Raw genomic sequence first — 22,267 nt, 5'->3', positions numbered from 1 at the left:
GTCTGCTTCATAGTGAAGCTCCAATGGGCGGATGCCCTGTATTGGACTTCGCTCCGCTGAAGGAGGTGCCGGGCAGACGCTCCTGGCAAGACGTGATCCCCATTTGCCAGTTCGGCAGGGCGGTTGCCTCTTGCCGCCGTCCGCACTTCCAGATCATTACCCATGCGCCACCGCCGAATGGCTATGACAGAAACATGCAACAACCGAATAAACCCAGGGAGAGGTGGGTGGGCAAATCGCCGGCTGGCCAAAGCACATGGCCAGAACAAAGGAGGGCTTTCCCCTTTAAAGGGTCAATCTGCCCTCCCCTCCTGGTGACATCAGCCCTTGCCCAACATGGCCCGGGCTTCGCTTTCGCCCTCAGTTAAGCGGAAGCGGTCACCTTGGCTCCACCCATCCCACCCCCAGAGGCAACCGCAGCCGGTGGGTGATTCACAGCTGTCTTTGTGCAGCACATCAAATTAGAATAGTTATCTGTCAAAAGACCAGCCGTTTTACCTCAGAAGTTTTACCTCATTAAAACATAAGCAGAACTTTACTTAACCTGAGAGAGATATATACATATATACACAGTGTCACATAGTAATAGTTACACGCATAGCTCATGGTTTGTTACAGTTTGGTTGCGTTACAGTATCTTTTAGTCAGGGCACTTTATATATATCATTTGGTTTACAGCAGTATACAGAGCATCTTTCTCTCAGTCAGTCAGTCAGGCAGTCTCAGAGTGGGTGCGTGAGGGAACAGAACACCACCAACGGATTTTAACTGTCACCTTTAGAATGTTTGTGCAGCTTCCCAGAATTCCATACTGCACTTGCTGCTGCTGCATGCAAAGCAAGGCTGGACATTCCAGCCATCTATACCCTTGGCCTGTGACTTCTCTGTGTGCTTTGACCATTTGTGTGCTCATATTTTATTTTCTAATAAAAGTGTTAAACCTTTGCTCTGCCATCTTGCAGAAACCACTTCTGTAAGCTCCAGTAGAAAAGATTCTGGTTACTCAGCCTCACATTAAGCAAGGTCTGCCCTCGCTAACTGCCCCACTCTAAAAGGGACAGACCCCAGCATTTTGGGTAACAGTTCAAACAGAATTCTATAGTTGGGAGTTGAGAGAGACAGATGGAAAATGACAGTTGGAGAGTTAGGAATAGATAGTTGGAAGATGACAGAAGCAGATACTTGGCAGATGACAGTGACCGGCTAGTAGCAAGGGTGAAAGGAACACAGCTGTAAGATCAAGAAAGATCCTGTTTGTGAGTGCTTTTTCCTGAGGGGAATAGCTCCCAAAAATGTGTGATTCCTAACCAGAGTCACTGAGGAAAACTGGGAACCTGTAACCATTTATGGCCTCCACTTGTGGCCTCCTTCACATTGAGAGTATATTCTCACTGAGTTGGATCGTCAATTACACACACATTTTCTCCTCTTCAGAATTCACCATGGTTTCAAATCAGAGAATCCCCCAGTTTCCAAAACCAGTTAAAGTGCAATTTTCTCTCTCTCTTTGTGGCGAAAGTGAAGAAGATAACTATGCATTAAGATTTATTTTGGTTTTCTTATTCCTCCCTACCTTCCCCCCACCAACACAGCAGCAGTTTGTCCCACTTTTCAGGCCTCCATTTCGGAAGTATCAGAAGCCTTTCCTTTCCTCTCCTCACCTCACCTCCCTTTTAAAGGTCTATTGCTGGAAGGATAGCTCCTGAAACTGATGTTAAAATTGATCAGGTTTAGCAAAGTAACATTAGACCAAAGGTGGCAACTTTAAAAAGGCAACAGGTAACCTCCCCGAATGGAAACAAGGAAGCTGTGGGTGGGCAAAATGGCAGATCAGCTTGAATAGAGACTCTTCACAGTGGGAAAATCCCTGATAAACAAAAAACTACTGGAAAACCCCACTGTGAGGCAAACAACCACAGGGTAAGTAGTGCTTGCATAAATGCTCTGTATGTTTTGCTCCTGCCTCCACCAATTTTAGAAATACAGTTTCAAAGAAGCTTATGTCAGTTCAACTAATTCAAGACTGCCAAGCGTTCACTCTCTCAAGAAAATATCAGTAATATATAATTATTCCAAGTTTCCTCAACCTTGTTGCTTATGTTACCTACCAAGTTTATTCCTGAAACCACCGTGACAACCTGACTTTACCCTCTCCACAAAAGAGAAAGAGAAATTGTTTTGGGTTCTTGATTCATTTCACCTCTCTCATGCCATATTTTGATTTAACCAAATAAGGTGTTTTGGGCAAATTCCTCATCCTTCTAAGGGGTGGGTCAAAACAACAACAAGAAGAGACAGGTCACAAGTCTCTGGAATGATCTTGAGGGAAAAACTAGGGGTATCCATCATAGTGTACAACTACTGGGTTGTACGGCAGCAATATACCTACTGCCGTTTTTTAAAAAAAGGAATTGGGATGGTTAAGAGCTTCAGATGTGGACAGGTGCATTTGGAAATCAGAGCTAATTCAGTTTGACTAATGCTTCTTAATGTCTCTGGAATCATTAGCACAAAGGAGGTGGAACTACAAAAGGTTACTGAAGGGGAATGGGAGGAAGTCAAGGTCCAATGCAGTTCAAGAGTCATCAAGAGTACAGAAAAGTTGTTTGCAATCTGAACAGTTAAATTAGCCCGAACAGCAGAATCAAGCATACAAAACAGCCCTGCCCGGTACATTAGAATTACTGCAGAAGCCCAGGTAAGTACAATAAAATCTGCTGAAATCTGTATCCTCTTTCACCTGCCACCGAACTCCCCATTAACAAGGACGTTAACTGCGTCCTTAGGTAATATACAAAAGCATTACAACAATGTCCTAGCTTCACTGGTCTTAAAATCAGCATGGGCACGTTAAAATAATGTCACATAATTTTCCTCATGAACTATCATTTTTGCTGCTACCTGGAGGGATTCTGTAAGACTTCCTACAGCTATATATATACATATAAATGTGTGTAAATATTATCTACACCAAATGTTCTGTAAGAATATGTGTAACAATGTTTAGATAGCAGCAGCCTTGCTGGAAAGAAAATTTCCATGATCAATTCACAGCTCAGTTGCTCTGGGCATTTAACTCTTCCCTCTCTCTTTCTCTCTCACACCCCATTCTTTCCATTAATGTTTCACTACTATAGATCTCACCAAAAAAAAATGTCACACCAACAGGTTGGAAACATAAAACTGATCACTTTTTCCTTTTTGTTAAAATAATGGGCACACTCCCATGAAAGCTAAGCACTCCAAGCTTTATTTATATCAAAGAGAAACCTCCGAATATTTCCAAGATGGTGGGCACAACCACAAAATGCCTGCCACAGAAGATGGAACCAACCACAAACTGGCTGGAAGTGAGGTTATGCATAACTCTAATAGTAATACTGCAACATTTGGGGCAGAAGCTTTGCTGAGCAGGATGTCTCTTAAAATGGTTAAACATATGGTTAAAATGTTCCCTTGAAATGGTTAAAATGTCTCTTAAAATGGTTAAACATATGGTTAAAATGTTCCCTGGAACACAGAGAGATTCCTTCCAGTAATGGAATGAAGATCCTTGTGCTGTAATGGAAGCAGCTGCTGAAATTGAATCTGTTCAGCCAATCAGATCTAGCCAACTAGATGCCCTGCATTTCAAAAGTATCCACCAACCAACCCCCCTTTCCAAAAACATTTGATAGGTGTAAGGCAGGGGTCTTCAAACTATGGCCCTCCAGATGTTCAGGAACTACAATTCCCATCAGCCCTGCTACTTGGCCATGCTGGCAGAGGCTGATGGGAATTGTAGTTCCTGGACATCTGGAGGGCCATAGTTTGAAGACCTCTGGTGTAAGGAAAGGTGTCCATGAGCAGCTGGAACCCATGGGCCCCATGCTGAAGACCTTTGTGCTCTGTGGTGCAATCACAGATAGTTGCAGAATGTGCGTGTGTAAGAGAAAAAACAGCTTCGTGGGTTGAGTATATGAATCTTCCACATTCCATATTTATTCTCTGCCCATATAGGGTGGAAAATTGGGTGGGAAAAACCCACAAAAACCTATCCGACTCACCTTCATTGCACTGTTTATATACATATCAATTTTGCATGGGACCACACTACCAGGAGATTGCCCTCCACAAACAGGGAGTGTGAATGTGAAGAAGTCTTTGTGTCCTCTCCATTTTTACCACAGCACCAGACAGACAGACAGACAGACAGACAGACAGACAGACAGACAGACAGACAGACAGACAGACAGACAGACAGACAGACAGACAGACAGACAGACAGATCTACAACTCGACATTTATGACTGTCCCGTGGGGAAAAATAAATACACTGGATTGAGAAAGTACTTGCTGCATAAGAGCATTTTCAGATATGCTGCTTTGAAATTACTTTCCTCCACCAAAATCTTATTCTTAAACAGTTTTCTACAAGTTGCTTTGTTTTTGTAAAATGTGTGAAGCTAAGCAGGCAAGTCTGCCCTGGTTAGAATTTAATGGGCAATCTCCATGGAATTCCAGGGTCATGATGTGGAAACAGGCAGTGGCAAACCATCTCTGAACATCTCTTGCTTTGAAAACCCTATGGGGTTGCCATAAGTCAGCCCTGACCTGACATAGGTGGTTTCCGCACAGCCAAGGGAGAGACCCTGCATCAGCATTAATCATGCTGATGCAGGCCGACAACGTTAGCTAAGCGGCCCCATGGAGATGCTTGGCTGTGGAAACAAGCTCCACACAGCCACGTATTCCCCTCCCTGGCCCCAAACGCCTCGTTACCTTATGCTGGCGGCTGCGTCGCTCTATCGTTGCTCTGAGGAGGGAAGGGGACACGCCCCCATGGCCACAGCGATGGCTGAAGCACTGGTGAAGGGCCGGTGTCCCCTTCCCTCAGAAAACAACCTGTCACTAGAGCGATCGCACTGCACCAGCAGAAGAATAACGAACGCATTTGGAGACGGCGAGGGGAAGCCAGCTTCCACCCACTGCCGATCGCATGGCAGCGGATGGAAGCCGGCGTTTGCAGGAAAACTCGCTCCCCAAGCGAGTTTTGAATATACCGTTTTGGCGGGCACAGAAGCTGCTGCCATGCGATTTGGTAGCTTGGCGCCTGTCACGAAGAGATTACAAAACGGTGTTTTACCGGGCTGAAGCCATTGCTTTCAGCCCGTGCAGAAACCGCCGGAGCAAAAAAAATGGCACTAAGTACATGAATACAATGCTAAACTAATATTCCGTCATAACTATGAACATGGCTTCATAAATATTTGTGTAAACTTCCCCGTAACCAAACTTCTTCTAGTCTGACTCTCTCCTCTTACTCTAGGCATGGTTTATACTCTTATTTTTCTCTGTATTTTATTATTTCTCCTATTTTTTTAAAAAAAACCTGTATTGCAAACAGTCGCACAACCACTTGTAAATCCCTTTGAATTCAATTAGATTTACAAGTTCACAAATCATTGGAGGACTGCCTTTTTTATGTCTACTAAGGGATCTAGATATGTATGAGATATACATGCCCTATAACTTTGTCAGGAGCAGAGAAGACCCAGAAAATATAACCCAGCAGAGAGACCCACAAAAAGGAATGTGGGGTGGCCAAGTGCTCTGCGCATCAGACAGTGGATTGGGAGGATGGGTTGGGAGTCATAAATAAGACCTAGATGGCAATAAAAAAACAGAAGAAATATTATTGAAAGACCTCTAGAATTAGGAGGTAGAAGTTATTACACCAGGCATATTAAAGAAAAGTATGAATACATGACAATTTATACACATTCTATTGAAATAATCCACAGAGATTATTTCATCTTCCATAGATGAATCTCTTCTCTTCCATAGAAGAGAGTTGCAAAATAGGAGGCCCCTTGGGATGTACGCTGCTTACCAGCCACAAATATTACGGTCCACCAGATCCTTAATAAACTCCATTGGAGGATGTGATCAGTGGTGGGATCCAAAAAATTTAGTAACAGGTTCCCATGGTGGTGGGATTCAAACTATGGCGTAGCGCCAATGGGGCTGGGCGGGGTACGATGGGGGTGTGGCCGGGCATTCTGGAGGCGGGGCATTCCGGGGGCGGGGCTGTGGTAAGGATGCAGCCACTGCGCCGGTCCTTGGGTGGGAAACAAATGCACGCAGGCGCAGGCTGCCACGCACGCCGGTGCACCTCCTGCTTGACTGCTTCAAGTTCTGCATGCTACTGCTGAGAGGAGGGCGTAACTAAGGCAAAAATCACGTGGCAAAATCACCAATTAGTAACCCCCTCTCGGCACATACAATTAATTAGTAACCTACTCTCAGGAACCTGTGAGAACCTGCTGGATCCCACCTCTGGACGTGATATCAAACAAATAATAAACACAAGGGGACTTACCAAGTACACATTGAACTTTAACATGCAACAAGTGTGTTGTATAGGCTATGTACTGTATAGGCTTTGAAAACTAGAAAGGCAAGGCTTGTTGTGATTTCTGAATCCTTTGATATGTTTTCTGCTTTTGCCAGATGCTAAAATGTAAAGGATCAGGCACACCTACTTCAAACATCAATATGCAACAAGCGAAACGAAGCGCATTAGACTTGACTACACTTGAAGACCATTTATGAATCTCTGGTCTCCTTTGCACTGAACACACATTCCCTTAGGGTTGGATTCTTGCTAATGCACACATTTCCCCCCTCTTTGTCAGTCATCATGCTCTCAGATTAGAGAATCTCCATAGTTTCCAAAAGTTCTGAAAGTGGGACTTTTCCTTTCCCTTTGCAGGGAGAGCCTTCCCCTGCCCACACAACAACAGTTTCTCCTGCTCTTCTGGCCACCACTTTGGAAGGATTGGAAGTACTGTTTGGTTGTTTTTTTATTTTCACAAAAAAACTTACATGGATCGAATCCCCACTTGAAATTTGACCGCAGATCCAAACCTTTTCGTTGTGGAACCGGGTCCTCTTCATTGGAGTTTCTCCCTCCCCACCACAGTAAGCACACAGCAGACACACCCAGTTGCAGAACTCTTAACAATCCCCACTACCAGGCGAGCTCGCTTGGCCAGTCTCCCCTGATTGGCTGCCGTGCCTTGATGGGGCGGGACCTTTTCCCACTGCGGAAACGTACATTGTAGGGGCGTAATTTTAAAAAACGGTGTGTAAAAGTTTAACGTTCAACTGTTTAACTGTGCAAACAGTTAATCGTTACCTGTGTAAACCATTAACAATCCTAAGTTACATGTTTGACTGTTTAACGTTTGCATCCCCTTCTGCTGGCCGATCGCAAAAGCAGAAATGAAACCAAGGAAAGGCTGTGTGTGCATCACAGTGCTGATTGGTTGCCCGAATTCCGCATCACACTCCAGGGCAGGAAACAAGTCAGGGTTTCAACCCTCATCCCTTTCCTCGGGTCAGCTCTGAAACGTGTTAATGGGGTCTATGCCACTTGCAGCCAGGTCCTGCCAGAACGCGGATTAACAGGGAGAACGAGCACCAGAAATGGAATCTGCCACGCAAGCAATGGGGAGGTCGTCCCTCAAACCTGGTTAGTTTGTGTTCTGAAACCTGGCTAAGCGGGTAGTGGGGATTCGACCATGGTCTAGCAAATTAACAATAGGCCACGGACACCACCAAAAAAAATGTGGCAGGCAACCTCCCCAGACAGAGATTGCATGGAAGTAGGTGGGTAATTGACCTGTGAAGTAAACAGCTGCCGAGTAAGTAGTGCACGCATGAAGCACGTGAATCATGTGGGTCAGCAGCAAGACAGAGATTACTCTAACTTATCCTTAAATGTTCCAGCTTTCTGCCCTGGAGGTAAAAGAGAAAACTTAATTATTCTGCCTATTTCAGATCCTTTTGTTGCAATTCAACAAAGGGGTGCCCCCTTTTTTAACACCCATGACTTTGTGGTCCATTTCGTTTCATGCTCACAGGCAAGATGATACTCTTTGTCTGACTCCGGAATACCACAAGAATAACCTTTACCATCTTAAATGACATTAATCAGCACAGCTCCCAAGCAGAGGCACAAAATTAGAGCATGCAAAAGCTCATTTACTTGCAGTGAAGGTTTTTTTAAAAAAAATCTCTACAATAAACATAGTTATGAATTGTAGAGACTAAGTAGAGGAAAATTACACAGCAGTCTAGGGGATTTGGATTAGAATTTTAGATCGCAAGGAAGCCTTGTATAAATGCCTCCTTCCTTCCAGCTTATGAGCCCAACCAAGTAAGATTTCTTTTATTTTTACAAAATAACAAAAGAGTCTCATTTATTATCTCAGCAGTGCTAATGTTAGAACAGCCACCCAAACTGGACCTGAAGTTGTCAAGGGCAACCAAACAACAGAATGGAGCATTTTTTATTGTGCTGACTGCAAAAGAAATACATAACCACGAGGGAATTTCGTCAAGGTTTCTGAGGCTTAAACCGAGAATGGCCCGAAGTAGGGACTTAGGCAAATGAGCAATCTGGGATTGTCTGTGGCAGACTTAGAATCTAATGTGAGCCCAGGAGAGAATAGTTCCTGCCCATCCAACAGACTAGAAGTACAAAGCTTGTATACTGGCCAATCCTATCATTGCCAACCTCCAGATCGGGCCTGGAGATCTCCTGGAATGACAACTGATCTGTGGACTACAGAGATCTATTCCCCTGGGGAAAATGGCTGCTTTGGAAACTGGAATGCACGGCATTATAACCCACAGAGGTTCCTTCTGCCCCAAACCCCAGCCTTCTCAGGTTCCACCCCCTCCAGGAATTTCCCAACCCAGAGTTAACAACTCTATATAATAAACATTCTACTACTTTTGGCCTCCTGGTCTTGGTTGGGGTTGCCAGATGTTGAAATCCATACTTTGATTCACACAGTGCTTGAGAACCAAGCTCAAAGCAGCCATGCATATAAAATCATAGACTCGTAGGGCGATTCCGCACATGAGTAAAATAGGTTCGACCCAGTTCCCTGAGAAGGGTACTGACCTAGGTTGAAGCCATTTGTTGTTCCCCACTGCAACCAGCTAGATCCCAGCTCGGAGGGCAGAATCGTCCTGTGCTTCTTCACCGCTCCGTTCCGATTGGCTGCTGTTCTATGGCCATGTTCCATCTATACCCACACACGTTATTAAAAAAACTGCCAGAGGAATGGAGGGATGAAGGTGGCATTTTTTGATTGGCCAGCTGTACGCATGCCCGAAACACTCAGCTGTGATTGGCTGAATGGGGGACTCCTGGCACCAGAGATTCTGCACTTTACTGGAATCGAGCTAAGTTCGAGCGTGGTTCCCTGAAAAAGTAGTAGTTCCCAACTGGAGTCAGAAATTTGACCATTACACGGGGCGAAGCTGGTACAAAACCACGTCGATCCCAGTGGTTGTGCGGAGCACTTAGGTCGAACGCAGCTCGAACTTAGGTCGATAACTCAAGTGCGGAATCGACCATAGAGTCAGAAGAGACCACAAGGGCCATCAAGTCCAACTCCCTGCCATGCAGGAAGACACAATCAAAGCATCTTCGGCAGATGGCCATCCAGCCTCTGTTTAAAAACCTCCAAAGAAGGAGACTCCACCACTCTCCGAGGCAGTGAATTCCACTATCGCACAGCCTTTACTGTCAGAAGTTCTTCCTAATGCTTAGGTGGAATCACTTTTCCTGTACTTTAAATCCAATGCTCCTTATCCTAGTCTCTAGAGCAGCAGAAAACAAGCTTGCACCATCTTCAACATGACATCCCTTTAAATATTTAAACATGCCTATCATGTCACCCCTTAACCAAGGATAAATCCTCTTTCCACTTGAAGTGAGTGGATTTTTTTAAAGTCCAATTGGAAATGCTCTTGCTCCTTATTTTCTGCTAACTGGCTTGAAAGCCTGCTACTTGCCACCCTACAGCCTCCAGCTTGCCCAGTTGCTATAGTACTGTGGACAACAGACACAAGCTTTTGTACCCATTTGGCCTCATTGGGTCAAACATATATTACCTTCAGGTCAGACTCTTGAATACGTAGCGTTTCCCCTGCTTCAGAGCACACTGCGCCACAGATCAGACAATCCCCGTGGCAGCCAGGAGTGGGTAAAGCATGATTTTCTGTATTTGTTTTGCTTCGTTCAGCTTTTCTGCTCCTCCCCACCTTTTGCCACTCATGCAGGAGCAGTTCTGCCGGCATTTCCGGGGGATCGATAGGACTCCTTTTTGTTTGTTGGTTTTATTTAAACATTCGCAATCTATCCTAGAAGTGAGAGATCACGGAAATGGCTTTTAAAAAAAAAAAATCCAGAAACAGGTGGCAAACAGTCGCCCAAACCTGGAAGCAAGAGAAGAAGGGGGCAGGCCAAATGTGACTAGGATCCGGGGAAGCAGCGATGCACCTCCTCGCATGTAAATGAGGAAATGTGGGGAGACCCCACTGTAAAGCACACAGCCACACTGCAAACTGTAAGTGTACAAAGAGCCGCAGAGCAGAATTAAAGTAGATCTATTCAGAATCTACAGATTTTATTCCCAGGACAGCACTGATGTTCTCCTAGTCTAGATCCAAGTACAGCCAACCTCCTGTCCCTATAGATTTTACCATAGAGCAGTGATAGCGAACCTTTTCGAGACCGAGTGCCCAAACTACAACCCAAAACCCACTTATTTATCGCAAAGTGTTAACACAGCAATTTAACCTGAATACTGAGGTTTTAGTTTCAAAAAAACAGTTGGCTCCAAGGCGCACATTACTCAGGAGTAAGCTAGGTGGTAGTCGGTGGCTTTGCTTTGAAGTAACCATGCAACTCTTCCAGCGGGTGAATCACAACCCTAGGAGGGTTTACTCAGAAGCAAGCCCCATTGCCAGCAACTGAGCTTACTCCCAGGTAAAGGATCGCGCTTTAGTTCTTTGCATGAAAATCAGTGGGGTTTAACAGCGCTTATCAGGGTTACCTACACTGCTTCCCCAAAACTAGGTCTTAGGTTTAATGCTAATAATCGAACCCAGCAGCCCAGGCCAGCCTAGATTGGGGGGAGGGACTCTGTTTGCACGTGCCCACAGAAAGGGCTCTGAGTGCCACCTCTGGCACCTGTGCCATAGGTTCGCCACCACTGCCATAGAGATTGTTTTTTTTTAAAAAAAAAAAAAGTCTTCTCTGAACAAACTGAAATATGACAAACTCTTTGTAACCACAGGTTCATTCCAAGCCACAAGCATGGCTAGAATTGGACATGAATCTACAACACAATTTAAAAAAAACAAGAGAATGCAGCCCCTATCAATGAACAAAGAACATCCATTGAGCTACTTGAAACTGCGGGAAGAGACAAAATTAAACATTTCAGTGACAATCCTGAGCAGCGACTGTGTTGACATTAAAAATTCAAGGATTAAAAAAATGGTATCTGCGTGGAAATGCTAACAAGCACAGTGATTTAGGCTATGTGCCCTGCTGCTAATTATTATGCATAGCTTGCATATAACATAAATAGTTGTAACCTTTGTGTGAAGAGCAAAGTCAGGAAATGTTAATCCGTTGGGAAGTGATCACTTCTCTGTTACTTCTCCCCCCCCCCCCCCCGCCCCACCGCCACCCCCGGCAGCAAATTCTCGGGTTCTGAGGCGAAGGCTTTCTCTCCGGTCCAAACAAAAAGACAGGCGAGAAAAACTTTGCCCAGCTGCATGGCGCTGTGTGGATGCGAGAGAGGAACTACACTTCCTAAGAGTACTTCAAACTGAACCGGATGACTCAATCATTAAGTTAGAAATGTGGAGAGAAAAGATGTCTTAAGTATATTGGCAGAGGGCCTGCTGTCATGAGAGGCAGGTGGTGGTGATACAGCTGCAGGACCACGTGGTAATTTTTAATGGGGTTCACATACCTCAGATGGGGTGATCTTCGCACCTCGAGGGGAGCGCAATGGAAGACACTCAGGATTTTAAGCAGCACCCTTCTTCTCTCTTTCCTTTGATTCTGACAGTCAGAGGAGAGCTGTTTTATGCTTCTAGCTATCTTCAGGAGCAGCAGTGGCGTAGGAGGTTAAGAGCTCGTGTATCTAATCTGGAGGAACCGGGTTTGATCCCCCGCTCTGCCACCTGAGCTGTGGAGGCTTATCTGGGGAATTCAGATTAGCCTGTACACTCCCACACACACCAGCTGGGTGACCTTGGGCTAGTCACAGCTTCTCGGAGCTCTCTCAGCCCCACCTACCTCACAGGGTGTTTGTTGTGAGGGGGGAAGGGCGAGGAGATTGTAAGCCCCTTTGAGTCTCCTGCAGGAGAGAAAGGGGGGATATAAATCCAAACTCTTCTTCTTCTTCTTCTTCTTCTTCTTCTTCTTCTTCTTCTTCTTCTTCTTCTTCTTCTTCTTCTTCTTCTTCTTCTTCTTCTTCTTCTTCTTCTTCTTCTTCTTCTTCTTCTTCTTCTTCTTCTTCTTCGTACCATTCCAGGTTCAAAGTTTGTCACCCAGGCCTTTAAAGCAGCAGGCAACTAACAAGAATGAAACTTTCTTTTTAAAAAGAAAACATTTAATAATAATTCCAAATCATAACACGATAAGAGAACGCACCCAGCCCTACCCCCAAAAGCCCATCCATCCCCTGCTGGAGAAAATAAAGGGGGGAAAGTAAAAAGAGAGAGAAAAGAGAGGCAGAAGACTTTAAGTGTCCATGATTCAGGGGAATGGAGTGGGAAGCTGAGGGCAGGAAACAAATAGGAAGGAAACTTCACAGTGGCTCATTCCACACATGCAGAATAATGCACTTTCAAACTGCCTTCAGTGCTCTTTGAAGCTGTGCAGAATAGCAAAATCCACTTGCAAACAGTTGTGAAAGTGGTTTGAAAACGCATTATTTTGCATGTGCGGAAGGGGCCAGTGAGTCTCATGGAATGTGTATGTGAGATCCATGTTTCCTATGCACGTATCATAAATATAACAATATAAATAAAATTGCCTTGACTGAATGACTGTTCCTACATTCTAAGTGTTTAGTTGTTTGTGGGGATGGCTTTTGATGTTGTACACTCAGTGAGTAATAGCGGATTGAACGTTACAAACTACTCAGTTAGCATGAATCTTCATAGATGCCAACTGTAGAGTTGGAAGGGGCCATGTAGGCCATCTAGTCCAATCCCCACTGTTCAATGCAAGATGGAACAGCTCCTTGCCCTCCTCTAAGGGACAGCCTCTCAAAGACTTGAAGAGAGCAACCAAGGATGTAGGTAAGGGGGTTCTCAGGTTCAACCCCCACCATTGCATGTCCGAAGCTCCACCCCCCACCCCTCCGTTTGTGTTTTTTTGTATTTTTAAGTGTTTTTTCGATTTGTGGCCTGCAGGGGGCGCAGTTTTTAAGCTAGCAGCACCACAATTTCAGGGATTTGTTGGGAGACTCTCCTGATGACACCACTAAGGTTTGGTGAGTTTTGGTTCAGGGGGTCCAAAGTTATGGACTCCCAAAGGGGGTGCCCCATCCCGCATTGTTTCCAATGGAAGCTAATAGGAGATGGGGGCTACACATTTGAGGATCCATAACTTTGGCCCCCATGAACCAAACTTCTCCAAACCTGGGTTATATCATAAAGAGCATCTCCTACTGATACCACCCAGTTTTTGTATATTTTGGTCTAGGGTTTCAAAAGCTATGGACTTCCAAAAGGGGTGCCCCATCCCCATTGTTTCCAATGGGAGCTAATAGGAGATGGGGGCTGCACATTTGATGATCCATAACTTTGGCCCCCATGAACAAAAATTCACCAAACCTGGGTAGTATCATCAGGAGGGTCTCCTAAAGATACCCTGAAAGTTTGGTGCTGCTAGCTTAACAATTGCACCACTGACAGCAGACACCCCCCAAATTTCCCCAGAGTCTCCTTTTAAATCCACCCCCTTCGGCATGGATTCAAAGGGAGAATCTGAGGTTCCCAGTTTAAACATTGAAAGTGATGCTGTTCAAGGGTGGGGGATAATCCACCCCAAAACAACATCACTTTAAATTTTGTTTTAATCAGGGACCCCAGATTCTCCCTTTAAGGTAGATTTAAAAGGAGAATCTGGGTTCCCTAGTTTAAACACCATTGAAAGTGATGCTGTTTGGGGATGGATTCCAGCATCACAGAAGCCACCCATGGAGGGGCTGCAAAACTCAGATTTTACACTGGGCTCCATTTCCTTAGCTACACCTCTGCCTGGAGGAGAAGGCAGAAGGGACTGCCGGTTAGGAGCCTAGCCAGTGGGGAGGGGGCAGGGGAGTCTGCCATCCCTGGCCTCAGAGAGCTGCTTTTATAAGTATTGAGGCCAGGGCGGGACTTGGGGAGGCATGGCCACGCCCCCCAGGAGCAAGTGGGGCGTGACCACGCCCCCAAACCTCCCCATAAAAAATCTACACCTACATCCCTGAGAGCAACCATGTTCCCTTCTCAACCTTCTCTTCTCCAGACTCAACATTCCCAAGACCCTAAGTCTTTCCTCATAGGGTTTGGTCTCCAGGCCCCTCACCATCCTCGTCACTCTCCTCTGCGCCTGCTCCTTTCTGTCCTAATCCTTTTCACAGTGAGGCCTCCAGAACTCTGCATAGTACTCCAGGTGAGGCCTGACCAATGAGGAATATAGCAGGAGTACAACATTTTGCAATCTGGCTGTTAATGCGTGTCCCTACTGATACATCCCAAGACTGCATTTGTTTGTTTTTTGCCTCTGCATCACAGACTTCACATATTTGGTTTACAGTCCACTCATTCCCCAAGATTAAGCTCACACATAGAAGCATTTCCCCCATTAAGTATGCATGCTTCTCATTTTTGTTACCCAGATGTAGAATGCTCACCCTGCCTTATTTTTGTTGAATCACATATTACAATGACTTGCATAGAGGGACAAGGTATCAAAAGTGCAACATACTAGCTCCGTGGTGGCGAACCTTTGGCACTCCAGATGTTATGGACTACAATTCCCATCAGCCCCTGCCAGCATGGCCAATTGGTCATGCTGGCAGGGGCTGATGGGAAATGTAGTCCATAACATCTGGAGTGCCAAAGGTTCGCCACCACTGTATCTAGCTTATCTAACATAAATAAAATGCTGCTCACTTTCATGGGAAAGTGAAAGGAGCCATGCTTTTTAGTACAATCCACAGAACCAAAGCAACACACAACACTACAACGCCAAGACAGGGGGCACATTTTCCAGCCCTGACTCCCACCAGACAAAGAACGACAACACCAGAACTCAGACACATTCTTGAGTGTTGATGGGTAAGAGAGAGGCTGAGACTCAGGGCTTTCATGCATGAGGATGTGTTTTGCAGTGGGTTTTTCTGCGTTTTTTGTTTGTTTGTTTGAACGGGATTCTCCAGTTGCAAGCTGTCCACAGCCCAGCCGATCCACCATTTGGCCCATTCCTCACTTACTTGTTCTGTCCAATTGCGAGCAACTGTTGTTCTGCGAGCAGGGAAAGTCAGGAGGCGCAAGGAAACCCAAAGGAAGCAAAATGCATGTTTGTTTGGAATTTGCAGGGTTTGGAATCTGCAACCCGAAAGGAGATTTGCCCTGCAGACTTTCCAAGTTAAAAGTCATAAGTTTACTGACGCTCTCCATCTTTTGGGAACTTTCTGATTTGCTGCAAATCAACAGAACCCATTCTTCAGTCCTGAAAAAGAAATGCTTAGGGCAGGGTGGGCTATTAACAAATAAATATGCTTTCATGCAAGCCAGGTTTCCGTCCTGTAAAAAGGGTACCTATTCTGTGTAGATTAATGTTTAATGCATTTGTAAATAGCAGCCCGGCTTTGCTGAGCATAAGCAAGAAAATTGTCCTGTAGCCCATCAGCATTTAGAATCCCAGCATGGGTCCAGAGGGCTCTGTTAGAGATGCATCATTCGTGTTTGGCAGATAAGAGGTTCTATGTATAGTATATTAAGAGCCGCATTAAAAGGCACTAACAGGAAAAGCACATGCTGAATGAGACCAGGTCGGGGGCGGAGGGGAGCCTTTCTAGGTTAGCGCTAAAATTAGATATTAGCTCAACCCTTGATTGGTTTGAAAGATGCCAAGAAAGTTAAGCATTCATTTGCCGCTGCTTGCAGAGCAAGTTGACAATGACACACAAAAAACCGAGTGGATTAGGAAAGATTTCAGCCTTTTAAAAAATATCTTGATTCTTTTCTGAGCAATTTGTCCTTCAACTAATGCAAATCTTCTATGGTCCCTGTCTTTGCCTCCCCCCACCACTTCCTGCACTCCTATCCCAGCCCTGCACCAAGACAGAAAATGGAGAAACAAACCTGAATTACTTTGTCCTTTGCAAACTATGTGTCTTCAGCATGTAGCTCAAGTTCTCTCGGGCCTCTTCTAAAACGTGTCCAATAATCAATCTGGAACATTTCCTTCGGTCTCTTGCTGAGTTTGCGAAGATGTGCAGCTTTTAAAAACAGCGTGAATGTAGAACACAGGGAAAGGATTATTTGCTCTATCATTTATTCATATGTTTTTGCACAAGGTTAATTCGGTGATTTCCCCCCTCCCCTTCCTGTTTTTACATTCCAACACGGGAATTGAACAGGTAGCATCAGCAAAGCAAGTTTTACCAGGATGTTGTAAAGTTCAGCAAATTAGCAAAGAAAAAGAAGCAGTACGAAAAAGACTTTCTATATCTATTAATGGGACTTTCTGAGCTCAAACCGATGAAACATTAAACATCACAATGACAGCTCCTTTGTTAGCATAAAATGTGTACATAAAATAAATATGTCATGTCAGAGAATCAACAAGCAAGGAGACAATATAAAATAAGATACCATAATAGTAATATTACTACAGTCCACTTAAATCTTTTTGTGGCGTAATTAAATGGCGCAACTCAAAAATGTTGCCACATTCTCAGTTTTATCAGGCACACAATTTTTCAATAAAAAGAGAGCTTTGAGAGTGCCAGCAGTATTTAACTGATCACAGTTACAAACAAATAAGGAGATTTCACCTAGAACTAATCCCTGAATACCAAAATACAGTGAGCTTTCAAACCAAGATCCTCTCAGATAGGGCGATTTCGCTCTTGAGAATTGACATAGGGTCGACTCATCAGGCTGAAAGAGTTGACTTATGTCAGTCCCCTTGTAACTTCCCACAGCAGCCAAGGTTGTCCTGCCGGAGCGGAGTTCAGAGGGCGGGATCACCTCGGCGCGTCGATGTCACTTTCGTCGAGTGCCTGGATTGGCTGCTGCTGTGTCGGAAGCGGAGAATCGCGAACGCGATCGTCCCCTTTTTTTTTCCCCTAATTTTTTTTTTTTTTTACATTACAGCTACGTAGCAACGCAATGCTCAGCTGTCAGCAGTCAGATCAAAATGGCAACTTCCCCTCCCAAATGACAAATGTTTATAACACGCCACCCAAAAGGAGGGAGGGATGAGGTGCGATTGATTGGGCGAAACAGTGCTGTGAAGGAAAAATGTTGCTGGTGCGAGTCTTCCATTCTGCGCATGCCCAAAACATTCGTCTGTGATTGGCTGAATGGGCGAATCGACCTGACGAAGATTCCCCACCCCTGTCAGCTTCGCTTGAGTTCAACCTAGCTTCGCCGGTTTACCCCACCTCGGAGGTGGAATAGAAAATTTAATGGCAGAATGGAGCAGAGGAGGACAAACCCATGTCAGATTCACCGGATGTGGGGAAAACTTGGGTTGAACACAGGTCGAGCTTGAGTTCACACGGTAAGTGCGAAATCGACCATAATGAACCTGAACCGACTAGGGCTGATTCTGCACAGAGAAATTGCTCCTCTGTTGGCATGGGGAATGCCCTGATGCAACCAGGAGTTCTGCCCTGCCCCCGGTGCTGCAGCGTGTCTGCCATGTTTTTGTTTCGCACCGCTCCATGGCATTGGCTTTGCTCTGCAAATTTCCAGAACTGCAAAGATTGAGGTTCTTCTGAAATGCCCCTTTGTTGCTCTGGTGGCTTCTGCCGCTGAGCAAAACATCTCAGTAGCAGAACCGGGGCCATTTTTCCCGCCTTTGGCCCGCCCCACCAATGGACAGGCACTGAGAATCGGCGCCCCACCCCTTGCATTGGGAAAAAACAGAGGGTTTTTAGATAGGAGGGAGAAACCTTGGACAGAAAAGCAGAGTGTGCAGGTGTCGCAAACGGGAGTGCAGCAGTTTTCTCACACACGCAAGGACTTTAGATTTAGATTTTAGACAGAGGGGGTGCTTGGGATGGTGATTCTGTCGCACTCGCAAGGAATTTAGATGGGAGGCGAGGGTGCCGATCCTCAGCACCTGTTTTGTGTTCAGAGTCATTTAAAACTAGAATAATGGAAGTGAGCGAGGGAAATGGGGAAGAGTCAGCCACTCAGAACATGGGAAACTGAGGTTGTCCACGCATGCACGGAAACCTTTTATACACATCTTTTGAAAACTGATTCAAACAGAGAAGTAGTAGTAGGTCTGGAAATCTAAAAGAAAACAGTAGATTGAAAACGGAATACATTTAAAAATATCTTCTGAATTAATATTTTAACTATATGTATGTATCTAGAGTTAATTTTCAAGCAAATATTTTTTTTTTGATTTTTTAAGCAGTTTTTTTTTATTAAAGAAAAAAAAGAGTAAAGATAGCGTGAATACAAACCAGTCAAAAAATACAAAGTTGTTATTACTTATACATGACTAGTGCATCCTTATCTCGTATAAATACATCCTTGTCTCACATAAGCTAGTAATTACTGAAAGTTAATCAAACATCCAAAAAAAAAATAAAAAATAAAAAATAATAGAAAGAGGAAATTATTATAACAATACTTCCACAATTATATCAATATTCGCTTTAATAGAACTTCCTTCTTAATGCGTACTCTATTTTTAGTTTAATAAAAAACTTAACTAAATATTATGCTTTGGATATGGTATTTCTTGTTTAAATAAGCTTTTTTCCATTGTTCCCATTGACTTTTAGTAAGTTGTAATTTTTCTTCCCTAACACATCCTGTCCCTGGCAAAAGCGATAACTTAAATCCAATTCTCCTAGCATCTTTCATTGTTTTCCAGCTCGATTATTGATGGAATAGTTGGACTTTTCCAATTCTTTGCCAGTACTATTCTAGCTGCTGCTGCTAAGTACTGGAACATTTTTCTTTTACCCATATCCTTAATGCTATTACACATCCCCAGTAAATATAGTTCTGGGGAACACTTTATTTTTATTTTAAGCATATTCTGTACCTCTATATGAATTAATGTCCAAAACCTCTTAATTTTTTTGCAGGCCCACCATTGATGAAAGTAAGAGCCATTATCAGCATTACATTTCCAACAAAGCGCAGGTTTCCTCGTAATTTTAGCTATTTGGGTCAGCGTAATATACCACCTATATCTGATTTTGTAAATATTCTCTTTTATATAATTACTCTGCGTAAACTTTAAACCTGTGTTCCAAGTTCTCTCCCAATCCTCTAATAAAATTGGGTGGCCCAAATCCTGGGCCCATTTAACCATGTAGTCTTTTACCACCTCCTCCTCCAGCTCTAATTCTAAACACAGACTATACATTTTTTTAATTAACTGCTCATCTTTTTTAATTAGGTTCATTTCTAATTTATCTACCTCTCCATATATCCAGAACATCTTCTGTTCCTTTGTAAAGATATCATATAGTTGATGATAAACCCACCAACCTAAATTCCAACCTTCCTCTTTCAGTTCTTCAATAGTTTTAAATTTATACTTAATTTCGTTATTCCTCTGATCTTTTTTCAATAAGTCAGAATATTTAATCCATCCTTTATCTAATACATTTTTATTCAATAGGGCTTCATGAGGAGAAAGCCACATGGGTGTAAATCTAAATAAAAGTTTTCTGTACTTCTGCCAAATTCTATAGGTAGAATATCTAAATGGGTGGTGTAAGAATTGTTTATTAACTTTTCTCTTTTGATACCATAGGTAGGCATGTAGACCAAATCTCAAATCTGCTCCCTCTACTGTTAGTAAGTTATTATTGTTCAATGTGAACCATTCTTTTAACCAGACAATGCAACTTGCATCATAATAAGCTTTTATGTTTGGGGCTGCAATCCCCAATTACGAATTTTAGGAGTCATCAGATAGGGTTTTATAACGGACCCTCGGCTTTTCTTCTCCACCCCATAGAAATACCTCCTAAGCAAAATCTTTTTTGCCAAATCTTTGAATGGTTTTATCAGTTTTGATTATGGGTAGGTGCTGAAACAAAAATAGTAGTCTTGGGAACTACATTCATTTTCAGTGCTGTAATCTTCTCCTAATAAAGTTAATTGGAAAGTTTAGGACCACACTCATCTAAATCTTTTCTTTTGATCTTCTTCCATACAACCTCATTAGTTATTTTCAAAGAGATTTAGATTCACGGTCAGATGTTAAATTTATACCCAAGTATTTTTTATTTTGGAAGAGATTTTTTCCTCCCCATTTTTCTTCCAAACATTTCTTCTTCTCGGGCATGCATGTTTTTTAACCAAAATCTGGGTCTTCTGTTTGTTAACTTTTCAGGCCTGGATATTATATTAAAATTGGTCCAAAAAATTAATTTTACATGAATTCCTAGAGCTCTTAAGTGGGATCTTCCAAAATTAAGAAACAAGGTCATCCCAAGAAATGCCCTAATCTTTTGTAACATATCTCTTTTTAATTTTTTAACCCCTTCTATGCTTCTGGGGGGTCTCTTTCTAATTTTTTATCAATGAGTAACTCAAAACTAAAAAATAAACAATACTAACGGGGAGAGCTTAACACCCTTGGCGTGGTACCACACTGTAATCTTGACATTCACTTCTGTCCTCTGCAGCCATTCACAATTATCCTTGCATGTTGTTCCAAGTATATTTTTTCTATCCAGTTTTATAAAGTTTAAAACCAAATTGTCGCCTTCTGTGAAGACTGTCTTAATTAACTGCCAATCCTAAACTGTCAAATGCTTTTTTGCATATCGTAGAAATAGAAAGCTTAGTTGCTTGTCCGGGATGATTTTTCAAGAAATATTCAAGAGTATATTGATAATAACTCTAGTATTTTCATTCATATGGTGCTTTGCAGGAAGGAAAACTGGGCCAGATTAAGGTCTTGTGGTATAACCTCTTGAAAGAACTTCTTTTAATCTATTTTGCTAAAAACTGTAACAAAAATTTTGTAATCTGGAGAGTTAGGTAAGAGATATGGGTCTCTGTAATTAGCAACATCGGGTTCTGTCTTTTATCCTCCTTTAGGAATAAGTGTGAGATATTAGCCCCCCTTCCATGTGTCTGGGATTCCTTTGAATATAAATAAATATCATTAAACATATTAACCAAAAAGTCTGTTATTTCATCACAGAACTTCTTATAAAACAAATTAGATATGCCATCCTGGACTAGGGGTTTTATTTAACTTTAAATTTTTAATTACTCCATAGATCTCCCTCCTTACTAATAATTTCCTATTTAAAGTTTCCCTATGTTTTTTTTTTTTCATCTATTGGGTCCATGGCAAATAAATCTAGTAATTTATTATATTCTTCCTTATTGACCAACTGATCTTTCTTTTGGTATAATAAAGAATAGTATTTATGAAATTCATCTTTAATCAATTCATTATCTGTAACAATCTGATCATTTACTTTAATTTTCGGAATACACTTTTCCGCTCTTTTTTCTCTCAATCTCCAAGCAAACCATCTATTTGGCTTATCCGCTTGTTCAAAAATTTGTCTTTTCCTTGCATAATCTTTTTTATATACATCTGTAGTAAGTAGAATTTCAAATTGATGTTTTAGTAGAGTAATAGTCTCCTGAACCTTGCTTTTATCTTGAGCAAATATGAGATAGCTGGCAGTCAATGCATAGTGTGTAATGGGTTGTATTTTTTTTTGGTTTTGATTTGAGGTGTGTGTATTTTTCCCTGGTTGTGTGCTTTGTTTGTTTATGTGTGAGAAAATTTTACAAAGTTGAAAAGCATAATGTATTTTAAATTGAAAAGAACTGAAAATTCAATCCTTGCCCCTTCCAAAATACCACAATAGGCAACAACTGGAATGTCTCCATATGGCTGCAGGGAAACAGTAGCTATGTAAGATATCTGCCAGAACCATTTGCGAAAATTGTTCGCAACAGAGATTACTCACCGTTTAAGCACAGCTTGCTGGAGCGATGTGGTCACACAGTTCATACCAGCTGACAGTTTTGCCAGAAATAAAGAATTAATATTAAATAATTTTTGGGTACATGCCTACCGAACAGTCTGGTCAGTACAGACACTGATGATGCTTGTAAGAAATCTCATTTTGCATCCTGGGTAACAACAGAACCTCAAGGGGAAGTGCAA

The sequence above is a fragment of the Sphaerodactylus townsendi genome, linkage group LG10, assembly GCF_021028975.2.
Source record: "Sphaerodactylus townsendi isolate TG3544 linkage group LG10, MPM_Stown_v2.3, whole genome shotgun sequence".
Lineage (NCBI taxonomy): Eukaryota > Metazoa > Chordata > Lepidosauria > Squamata > Sphaerodactylidae > Sphaerodactylus > Sphaerodactylus townsendi.
This window is presented reverse-complemented; position numbering follows the sequence as displayed.